At 39.9% G+C, this 10,707-nt stretch overlaps 1 pseudogene; it reads left to right on the top strand.

The window, feature by feature from the left end:
• Positions 1 to 415: 415 nt before the first annotated feature.
• LOC105712748 (glyceraldehyde-3-phosphate dehydrogenase-like) lies at positions 416 to 1,432 on the top strand (annotated as a pseudogene).
• The last annotated feature ends 9,275 nt before the right edge of the window (positions 1,433 to 10,707 follow it).

Below are 10,707 nucleotides of genomic sequence, written 5' to 3' on the forward strand. Positions count from 1 at the left end.
TGAGACCCCTTGAGGCAGGACTACAGTGTTTTAGATGAATAACTTTCTAAGATCACTTAAAGTAGGGAGATAGTCAAACCTTGGCCAGCATTGTGGAGAGGTCTCAGTCATCATCCAAAGCATTTAGTAATCTCAGAAGTGTCATACTTCAGTAGTGAATTAAAATATGCCTTAGAGTAAAACTCACTCCAGAATCATGGGGGAGAAAACCATATTGTTTAGTATCAAAAACATAAAATAGCAAAATACACACAAAACCTACACACTGAAAACTAAACAACATTGCTAAGGAACATTTTTAACATTTAAACAAATGAAAAAGAATATTTTGGGCTCTCTGCTCCTCCTGTTCGACAGACAGCCGCATCTCCTCTCCCATCGCCAGCTGCATCCCTGAGACACCATGGGGAAGGTGAAGGTCAGAGTCAATGGAGTCAACTGATTTGGTCATATTGGGCACTTGGTCACCAGGGCTGCTTTTAACTCTGGTAAAGTGAATATTGTCGCCATCAGTGACCCCTGTGTTGACCTCAACTACATGGTCTACATGTTCCAGTATGATTCCACCCATGGCAAATTCCATGGCACCCTCAAGGCTAAGAATGGGAAGCTTGTCATCAATGGAAATCCCATCACCATCTTCCATGAGCGAGATCCCTCCAAAATCAAGTGGGGTGATGCTCATGTTGAGTATGTGGTGGAGTCCACTGGTATCTTCACCACCATGGAGAAGGCTGGGGCTCACTAGCAGAGGGGAGCGAAAAGGTCATCATATCTGCCCCCTCTGCTGATGCCCCCATGATCATGATGAGCGTAAACCATAAGAAGTATGACAACAGCCTCAAGATCGTCAGCAATGTCTCCTGCACCACCAACTGCTTAGCACCCCTGGCCAAGGTCATCCATGACAACTTTGGTATCGTGGAAGGACTCATGACCACAGTCCATGTCATCACTGCCACCCAGAAGACTGTGGATGGCCCCTCCAGGAAACGTGGCGTGACGGCTGCAGGGCTCTCTGGAACATCATCCCTGCTTCTACTGGCACTGCCAAGGCTGTGGTCAAGGTCATCCCTGAGCTGAACAGGAAGCTCACTGGAATGGCCTAACGTGGCCCCACTACCAACATGTCAGTGGTGGACCTGACCTGCCACCTGGAAAAACCTGCCAAATATGACGACATCAAGAAGGCGATGAAGCAGGCATCAGAGGGCCCCCTCAAGGGCATCTTGGGCTACACTGATGCCCAGGATCACACACCAAAGGTGGTGTCCTCCGACTTTAACAGCAACACCCACTCTTCCACCTTCAATGCTGGGGCTGGCATTGCCCTCAACGACCACTTTGTCAAGCTCATTTCCTGGTATGAAATGAATTTGGCTACAACAACAGGGTGGTGCACCTCATGTCCCACATGGCCTCCAAGGAGTGAAACCCTTGGACCACCGGCCCCAGCGAGAGCATGAGAGGAAGAGAGGCCCTCACTGCTGGGGAGTTCCTGCCACACTGAGTCCCCCACCACACGGAATCGCCCCTCTTCACAGTTTCCATGCAGACCCCTTGAAGAGGGAGGGGCTTAGGGAGCCCCACCTTGTCATGTACTATAAATAAAGTCCCCTGTGCTCAGCAAAAAAAAAAAAAAAAAAGAATATTTTGTACAAAGTTCAGAGGACTCAATAGTTTTAAAGGGCATATTTCCCAAGATTGATCCATAAATTCAATGGAAATCAGTAAAATGTAGCAGACTTTTTCATAGTAATTGACAAGTTTAGTCCAAAATGTACATGGAAATGCAAATATTCTACAAGAGTATTTAGAAAAAAGAACAGTTGGAGCACTTAAATGACCTGATTTCAATATTACCATTATGCTACAATATCAAGAAATTGTGAGTATTGGCTTTAGACACAGAGATGAGAATGGAACAGAATGGAGAGTCCAGATGTAGACCTATGTAATATGATCAGTGATTTTTTGACAATTGTACCTATACTTAGTAGAATAATGACCACTGAAAGGAACCTATAAATACTGCCTAATAAAGAAAAAACGTCTTCACCAAAGTGATTATGTTAAGGATCTTGAGAGTGGAGGATTATCCTGGATTATGAGTGAGCCCTAACTTCACACACACATAGGAAGAGGAGGCAGTGTAACCATGGAGGCAGAGATTGGAGTGATGAGACCACAAGTCAAGGAATGGCAGCCATCAGAAACTGAAAGAATATGCTTCCTGAATCTTCTAGAGAGATCAAGCCCTATCAGCACCTTGATTTTGGACCAGTGATATGAATTTTGACTTTTAACCTTCAGAACCATGAAAGCATATTTTTATACTTCTAAGCCACTGATTTTGTGATAATTTGTTATAGTATGCATAGAAAACTACAGCACTGCCTAAGGCAATTAAAAGGGGAAAGACTACTTTTTAAATAAATGGTGCCTGAACAGTAATTACATATATCCTAGAACTATAAATTTTCTATAGAATGTACAGTACAGCACAATGCACGCTTATTAAATGAAAGAGAAATCAGTGAGTGAAGAAATTTATATTGCTATGTGACTTGTTAAATTAACTGAACTTTCAAATTAATAAATTGCTTTTATTTTATTTTTTGAAGTAACTTACATAACAAGACCTGTTGCTGACCTAGTTTTTTTTTTCTTACCTTTCAATTGTATTAAGAGTTTGGAGATTTTCTGGTTTTCCAGGATCAAGGGTTGAAGTTTATTACAATTACTTCCTCTCATGTTTTTTCTTTCTCAACAGAATATAGATTCCAAGTACCTCTTCATTTATCTACAAAATATCCATATTAAATAATTTGTGACTCAGCAGAGGTAGAAATAAAATCATTTTCTTTCACAAATTTTATCCCATGTTGTTATGACATTGTTATGATGCCAAAGTAACTGATGATTTAATTAAAGATCAAAGTGCTCTTTGCCCTGATAGGTTAGTCAAATTAGTTAAGTCTAGGATTCCCACAATAGCCCTCACTCTAAAAATTATCTATTCTTGAGCAATAAAGTTTTTTTTTAATTAAAAAAAAGATTTTTCACAAATATTCACCAAAAATAATTGTTCATTGGCAATTATAAATAATTATTGTCTGAAACCAATGCATCTTTTACATATAAAATCAGAATAGAAAAAGAAATAAAATGGTTAAAAGCAAGAGATCTTTCTTAAGAGTTCACTGGAAGAAGTAATTGATTGTCCTTAACTCTGCCCAGTGATAGATCATTTTAAATATTGAATAAAAGCAGAAAATGGCCTTTCCTCTGAAAATTTGTTACTTACTTATTTAAAAATCCCACCAAGACTCTGCATTCAAAACAGAGAGGTAATATCCTGAAGGGCTCTGAAAAAGGCATAAAGCTCTGTAGCTTTGTGTGCAAAAAATAAAGAGAAAAGCACTTCATAACCAATAAGCATCTGGAGGCAGCATTTAATAAAGTCTATTGGTAACCTAATCAGTATTAGCAATATAGTTAATGAGAACATACTGATGTAAAATCTGAACTTCAAGAAGATGCATTAAAATAAACTGACCTTTTTTATTATCTTATTGAATTTTTTTTTTAAATTAGGATGTATTTTTGTTCACAGGTCCTGATTAGCAATTTGAAATTGCTGTTATTCTCAGTTATAGATACAGTCAATTCTTGTTGCTCACAGTACTTATGTTCTACAAAGTTGGCAAGAAGAATGGATTATCAAATACTGAATCATTGCTCCTAGGGGAAGTACACGGTTAGGTTCTTTCAAATCTCTGGTCACATTTTTGTCAAATAATCAATAAATACCTTATTTTATATGTTCATTTGTTAAACAACATCCTATCTGATATATATTATTTGTTAACATTGAACTTATGGCTGACAGCACTATAACTCATGGTTGAATGAGGCTTGTCTAACACATGTTTTTCTTCTGTCAGGTGTAATCATAAGCCTCTTGCATGGGAGAACACGTGACAGCATTTTATCACTATTCTCAGGGGCCATTTTTAACAGTAAAATCACCAAAAAAATCCAGAAATTTGTAAAAAAAGTAGCACTAAATACACCGTAGAAAGGACACTTGCTTATAGCATTAGAGTTGAAAACAAGAGGGCAGAGCATTGTCTTATCTGGCCTCAGCAGGAACAGGCACACATCAGACAACTCAAATCTTTTGCTGCTCTGTGCGTGTCCATGACTAACCACAAAAGCACTGTGGGTGTTGAATTTGGGGTTACGAATAAATTTTGACTATTAGATAAATTTACAAATATGAATAAGAGGCTCAATTGTGCTATGATATTAGAAGAGGCTGAGACACATGGAAAGCTGGTTGCAGACAAAGCAGCAGTGGGAGTTATGAGCTGGTCTACAACACCACAGTGAAGAGGTGGCTGTTTCACAAAGGAAGGACTGCTGAAATACGGTTAAGTAGTGAATGCTGCCACAGCTGACCAATACACACACTATTTAAGAAGGTATTGGTGCCTCACTTTATTTTCTTTTTTTTTTTTTTTTTATTTATTTTTATTTTTATTTTTTTTATTTATTGCATTTTAGGTTTTGGGGTACATGTGAAAAACATGCAAGGTTGTTGCATAGGTGCATACGTGGCAGTGTGATTTGCTGCCTTCCTCCCCTTCGCCCATATCTGGCATTTCTCCCCATGCTATCCCTCCCCAATTCCCCACCCCCCCGCTGTCCCCCCCACTCCCCCACAACAGACCCCCATGTATAGTGCTCCCCTCCCTGTGTCCATATGATCTCCTTGCTCAACACCCGCCTATGAGTGAGAACATGTGGTGTTTGATTTTGTGTTCTTGTGTCAGTTTGCTGAGAATGATGGTTTCCAGGTTCATCCATGTCCCTACAAAGGACGCGAACTCCTCGTTTTTAATGGCTGCATAATATTCCACGGTGTATATGTGCCACATTTTTCCTGTCCAGTATATCATCGATGGGCATTTGGGTTGGTTCCAGGTCTTTGCTATTGTAAACTGTGCTGCTATGAACATTCGTGTGCATGTGTCCTTATAGTAGAACGATTTATAATCCTTTGGATATATGCCCAGTAATGGGATTGCTGGGTCAAATGGAATTTCTATTTCTAGGTCCTTGAGGAATCGCCACACTGTTTTCCACAATGGTTGAACTAATTTACACTCCCACCAACAGTGTAAAAGTGTTCCTATTTCTCCACATCCTCTCCAGCATCTGTTGTCTCCAGATTTTTTAATGATTGCCATTCTAACTGGTGTGAGATGGTATCTCAATGTAGTTTTGATTTGCATTTCTCTAATGGCCAGTGATGATGAGCATTTTTTCATATGCTTGTTGGCCTCATGTATGTCTTCTTTTGTAAAGTATCTGTTCATATCCTTCGCCCACTTTTGAATGGGCTTGTTTGTTTTTTTCTTGTAAATCTTTTTTAGCTCGTTGTAAATTCTGGATATCAGCCCTTTGTCAGATGGGTAGGCTGCAAAAATTTTTTCCCATTCTGTTGGTTGCCGATTCACTCTATTGACTGTTTCTTTTGCTGTGCAGAAGCTGTGGAGTTTGATTAGGTCCCATTTGTCTATTTTGGCTTTTGTTGCCAATGCTTTTGGTGTTTTGGTCATGAAGTCCTTGCCTACGCCTATGTCCTGAATGGTTTTGCCTAGGTTTCCTTCTAGTGATTTTATGGTGTTAGGTCTTATGTTTAAGTCTTTAATCCATCTGGAGTCAATTTTAGTGTAAGGTGTCAGGAAGGGGTCCAGTTTCTGCTTTCTGCATATGGCTAGCCAGTTTTCCCAACACCACTTATTGAACAGGGAATCTTTTCCCCATTGCTTGTTTTTTTCAGGTTTGTCAAAGATCGGGTGGTTGTAGATATGTTGTGTTGCCTCCGACGCCTCTGTTCTGTTCCATTGGTCTATATCTCTGTTTTGGTACCAGTACCATGCTGTTTTGATTACTGTAGCCTTGTAGTAGAGTTTGATGTCTGGTAGTGTGATGCCTCCTGCTTTGTTCTTTTTGCTTAGAATTGACTTGGCTATGCGGGCTCTCTTTTGGTTCCATATGAAGTTTAAGGTGGTTTTTTCCAGTTCTGTGAAGAAGGTCATTGGTAGCTTGATGGGGATAGCATTGAATCTGTATATTACTTTGGGCAGTATGGCCATTTTCACGATATTAATTCTTCCTAACCATGAACATGGAATGTTTCTCCATCTGTTTGTGTCCTCTCTTATTTCGTTGAGCAGTGATTTGTAGTTCTCCTTGAAGAGGTCCTTTACATTCCTTGTTAGTTGTATTCCTAGGTATTTGATTCTCTTTGTAGCAATTGTGAATGGCAGTTTGTTCTTGATTTGGCTCTCTTTAAGTCTGTTATTGGTGTATAGGAATGCTTGTGATTTTTGCACATTGATTTTGTATCCTGAGACTTTGCTGAAGTTGCTTATCAGTTTCAGGAGCTTTTGGGCTGAGATGAGGGGGTCTTCTAGATATACAATCATGTCATCTGCAAATAGAGACAATTGGACTTCCTCCTTTCCTAATTGAATACCCTTTATTTCTTTTTCTTGCCTGATTGCTCTGGCTAGAACTTCCAGTACTATATTGAATAGGAGTGGTGAGAGAGGGCATCCTTGTCTAGTGCCAGATTTCAAAGGGAATGCTTCCAGTTTTTGCCCGTTCAGTATGATATTGGCTGTCGGTTTGTCATAAATAGCTTTTATTATTTTGAGATACGTTCCATCGATACCTAGTTTATTGAGGGTTTTTAGCATAAAGGGCTGTTGAATTTTGTCGAAGGCCTTCTCTGCATCGATTGAGATAATCATGTGGTTTTTGTCTTTGGTTCTGTTTATGTGGTGAATTACATTTATAGACTTGCGTATATTGAACCAGCCTTGCATCCCCGGGATGAATCCTACTTGATCATGGTGGATAAGCTTTTTGATGTGCTGTTGTAATCGGCTTGCCATTATTTTATTGAAGATTTTTGCATCTATGTTCATCATGGATATTGGCCTGTAGTTTTCTTTTCTTGTTGAGTCTCTGCCAGGTTTTGGTATTAGGATGATGTTGGTCTCATAAAATGATTTGGGAAGGATTCCCTCTTTTTGGATTATTTGGAATAGTTTCAGTATGAATGGTATCAGTTCCTCTTTGTATGTCTGGTAGAATTCGGCTGTGAACCCATCTGGACCTGGGCTTTTTTTGGGTGGTAGGCTCTTAATTGCTGCCTCGACTTCAGACCTTGTTATTGGTCTATTCAGGGTTTCGGCTTCTTCCTGGTTTAGGCTTGGGAGGAGGCAGCTGTCCAGGAATTTATCCATTTCCTCCAGGTTTTCTAATTTATGTGCATAGAGTTGTTTGTAATAATCTCTGATGATGGTTTGAATTTCTGTGGAGTCTGTGGTGATATCCCCTTTGTCATTTTTTATTGCATCTATTTGATTATTCTCTCTTTTCTTTTTTATTAGTCTGGCTAGTGGTCTGTCTATTTTGTTGATCTTTTCAAAAAACCAGCTCCTGGATTTATTGATTTTTTGAAGGGTTTTTCGTGTCTCTATCTCCTTCAATTCTGCTTTGATCTTAGTTATTTCTTGTCTTCTGCTAGGTTTTGAGTTTTTTTGATCTTGCTCCTCTAGCTCTTTCAATTTTGACGATAGGGTGTCAATTTTAGATCTCTCCTTTCTTCTCATGTGGGCACTTATTGCTATATATTTTCCTCTAGAGACTGCTTTAAATGTGTCCCAGAGATTCTGGTATGTGGTGTCTTCATTCTCGTTGGTTTCGAAGAACGTCTTTATTTCTGCCTTCATTTCAGTGTTTATCCAGTCAACATTCAGGAGAAAGTTGTTCATTTTCCATGAGGCTGTGTGGTTCTGGGTTGGTTTCTGGATTCTGAGTTCTAACTTGATTGCACTGTGGTCTGAGAGACTGTTTGTTATGGTTTCCGTTCTTTTGCATTTGCTGAGGAGTGATTTACTTCCAATTATGTGGTCAATTTTAGAGTAGGTGTGATGTGGTGCTGAGAAGAATGTATATTCTGTGGATTTGGGGTGGAGAGTTCTGTAAATGTCTATTAGGTTTGCTTGTTCCAGGTCTGAGTTCAAGTCCTGGATATCCTTGTTAATTTTCTGTCTTGTTGATCTGTCTAATATTGACAATGGTGTGTTGAAGTCTCCCACTATTATTGTGTGGGAGTCTAAGTCTCTTTGTAAGTCTTTAAGAACTTGCCTTATGTATCTGGGTGCTCCTGTATTAGGTGCATATATATTTAGGATCGTTAGCTCTTCTTGCTGCATTGATCCTTTTACCATTATGTAATGTCCTTCTTTGTCTCTTTTGATCTTTGTTGCTTTAAAGTCTATTTTATCAGAGATGAGAATTGCAACTCCTGCTTTTTTTTGCTCTCCATTTGCTTGGTAAATCTTCCTCCATCCCTTTATTTTGAGCCTTTGTGTATCCTTGCATGCGAGATGGGTTTCCTGGATACAGCACACTGATGGGTTTTGGCTTTTTATCCAATTTGCCAGTCTGTGTCTTTTGATTGGGGCATTTAGTCCGTTTACATTTAGGGTTAATATTGTTGTGTGTGAATTCGATCCTGTCATTTTGGTGCTAGGTGGCTGTTTTGCCCTTTGGTTGATGCAGATTCTTCATTGTGTTGGTGCTCTTTACCTTTTCGTGTGTTTTTGGAGTGGCTGGTACTGGTTGTTCTTTTCTATGTGTAGTGCCTCCTTCAGGAGCTCTTGTAGAGCTGGTCTGGTGGTGATGAACTCTCTGAGTTCTTGCTTGTTCACAAAGGATTTTATTTTTCCTTCACTTATGAAGCTTAGTTTGGCTGGATATGAAATTCTGGGTTGAAAGTTCTTTTCTTTAAGGATGTTGAATATCGGCCCCCACTCTCTTCTGGCTTGTAGGGTTTCTGCTGAGAGATCTGCAGTGAGTCTGATGGGCTTCCCTTTGTGGGTAACCCGACCTTTCTCTCTGGCTGCCCTTAGTATTTTCTCCTTCATTTCAACCCTGGTGAATCTGATGATTATGTGTCTTGGGGTTGCTCTTCTAGAGGAGTATCTTTGTGGTGTTCTCTGTATTTCCTGGACTTGAATCTTGGCCTGCCTTGTTAGGTTGGGGAAGTTTTCCTGGATAATGTCCTGAAGAGTATTTTCCAGCTTGGATGCATTCTCTTCGTCACATTCAGGTACACCTATCAAACGTAGATTAGGTCTTTTCACATAGTCCCATATTTCTTTTTTTTTTTTTTTTTTTTTGTAATATTTACTGCATTTTAGGTTTTGGGGTACATGTGAAAAACATGCAAGGTTGTTGCATAGGTGCATACGTGGCAGTGTGATTTGCTGCCTTCCTCCCCTTCACCCATATCTGGCATTTCTCCCCATGCTATCCCTCCCCAATTCCCCACCCCCCCGCTGTCCCCCCACTCCCCCACAACAGACCCCCATGTATAGTGCTCCCCTCCCTGTGTCCATCTGTTCTCCTTGTTCAACACCCGCCTATGAGTGAGAACATGTGGTGTTTGATTTTGTGTTCTTGTGTCAGTTTGCTGAGAATGATGGTTTCCAGGTTCATCCATGTCCCTACAAAGGACGCGAACTCCTCGTTTTTAATGGCTGCATAATATTCCACGGTGTATATGTGCCACATTTTTCCTGTCCAGTCTATCATCGATGGGCATTTGGGTTGGTTCCAGGTCTTTGCTATTGTAAACTGTGCTGCTATGAACATTCGTGTGCATGTGTCCTTATAGTAGAACGATTTATAATCCTTTGGATATATGCCCAGTAATGGGATTGCTGGGTCAAATGGAATTTCTATTTCTAGGTCCTTGAGGAATCGCCACACTGTTTTCCACAATGGTTGAACTAATTTACACTCCCACCAACAGTGTAAAAGTGTTCCTATTTCTCCACATCCTCTCCAGCATCTGTTGTCTCCAGATTTTTTAATGATTGCCATTCTAACTGGTGTGAGATGGTATCTCAATGTAGTTTTGATTTGCATTTCTCTAATGGCCAGTGATGATGAGCATTTTTTCATATGCTTGTTGGCCTCATGTATGTCTTCTTTTGTAAAGTATCTGTTCATATCCTTCGCCCACTTTTGAATGGGCTTGTTTGTTTTTTTCTTGTAAATCTTTTTTAGCTCGTTGTAAATTCTGGATATCAGCCCTTTGTCAGATGGGTAGGCTGCAAAAATTTTTTCCCATTCTGTTGGTTGCCGATTCACTCTATTGACTGTTTCTTTTGCTGTGCAGAAGCTGTGGAGTTTGATTAGGTCCCATTTGTCTATTTTGGCTTTTGTTGCCAATGCTTTTGGTGTTTTGGTCATGAAGTCCTTGCCTACGCCTATGTCCTGAATGGTTTTGCCTAGGTTTCCTTCTAGTGATTTTATGGTGTTAGGTCTTATGTTTAAGTCTTTAATCCATCTGGAGTCAATTTTAGTGTAAGGTGTCAGGAAGGGGTCCAGTTTCTGCTTTCTGCATATGGCTAGCCAGTTTTCCCAACACCACTTATTGAACAGGGAATCTTTTCCCCATTGCTTGTTTTTTTCAGGTTTGTCAAAGATCGGGTGGTTGTAGATATGTTGTGTTGCCTCCGACGCCTCTGTTCTGTTCCATTGGTCTATATCTCTGTTTTGGTACCAGTACCATGCTGTTTTGATTACTGTAGCCTTGTAGTAGAGTTTGAT

This window comes from Aotus nancymaae, unplaced genomic scaffold (assembly GCF_030222135.1).
Source record: "Aotus nancymaae isolate 86718 unplaced genomic scaffold, 86718_ANA_hifiasm-v0.15.2.pri h1tg000008l, whole genome shotgun sequence".
In the NCBI taxonomy this organism is placed as follows: Eukaryota; Metazoa; Chordata; class Mammalia; order Primates; family Aotidae; genus Aotus; species Aotus nancymaae.